Below are 1,352 nucleotides of genomic sequence, written 5' to 3' on the forward strand. Positions count from 1 at the left end.
TGCCAGGTACAACGCCTCCCTCTTCCTTTTCCTTCGAGGTGGGCAAGTGTGGGAGGGAGAGGGGGGGGCGGAGGAAGAGAGGGTGTTGGAAAGAGGGAGGTGGGGGTGGATAGGAAGAAATAGGGGATGAGGAGGAGGAGGAATAGGAAGGGGGAGAACGGAGGAGGGATAGGGGGAAGGAAGGGGGTAGGGAAGGGGAGGGTTAGGGAGAAGAGGGGGGGAGGTAGAAGGAAGGAGGGGTAGGAAGCAGTATGCGGAAGGAAGAGGAGGGAGGAGAGAGGGGAAGGGATAGGAAGAAGGAGGGGGGAAGAAGTAAGGAGGGCTAGGGAGAAGGAGGGGGGGAGGAGGAGGAGGAAGGGGGAGATAGGGGGAAGGGTTGGGAAGAAGGAGGGAAGAAAGGGGAAGGGAGGGGGAAGAAAGGGGATCGATCAAAAAGAGAGAGGGAGACAAAGGGAAGGGGAATGAAGGGGGATTAAAGGGAGACGAAGAAGAGGGAGAGAAAAGTGGTTGAGGACGGTTGAATGGGAGAGGAAGGAGGGAAAGGGAGAGGAAATGAAGGGAGGGGAGAGGAACTAGAGAGAGGGGAGGGGTTAGGGGGAGAATAGCGAGAAGAAGAGGGAAAAGTGGAGAGAGAACTTAAAGAAGAAGGGGAGAAGAGAGGGGATGAAGAATGGGAGAGGGGACGAAGAGAAGAGAGCAGAAATCAAGAGAAGAGGGAAGAAGATGAAGGCAAGGAGGAGAAGAAGGGAATTAGACATGTAAAATATGGGAAGAAGAAGAATATGTAGGGACAGGAGGTGGGGGGGGAAGGGTCGAGGAGGAGGGGAATGAGGGGAGAGGCAAGAGGGGAGGATATGAGGACGAGGATGAGGGGAATAGGAAGGAGTGGGGGATGAAGTACCTCGAAGAACATTGGAATAGGTCACTGTACCCATAGTTGTATAGTGAATGAAAAATAGTGTATAGTGAATGAAAAAAATAGGGGAAGAGGTCTAGAGGAGAATGGGAAAGGGGAAAAAGAGGAGAAAGAAAGAGGAAAGGGCAGAAGAGGGAGGTAAAAGAGAGTGAAAAGGAGATGAAAGAGAGGCGGAAGGGAAGTGAAAAAGAGGCGGAAGGGAAGTGAAAGGCGGAAGAGAGGGGAAATGGAAGGGGAAGAGGAAGGAGAAAAAATGAAAAAACAAACAAACGATAAAGGAGGTGAAAGAGAATGAAAAGAGAAGTGAAAAGAAGGGCGAAAGAGAGGGGAAAAGAGAGGGGAAGTGATAAAAGTCCCTCAATGAAGACTGCTGTACCCCGAATATTGCCCTCGACAGCACCTGCGCTCCATAACTTAAGGGTTTGGCTGTCCTGTT

This window comes from Penaeus japonicus, unplaced genomic scaffold (assembly GCF_977035675.1).
Source record: "Penaeus japonicus unplaced genomic scaffold, GWHDUDI00000001_assembly GWHDUDI00000039, whole genome shotgun sequence".
NCBI classification, from domain to species: Eukaryota; Metazoa; Arthropoda; class Malacostraca; order Decapoda; family Penaeidae; genus Penaeus; species Penaeus japonicus.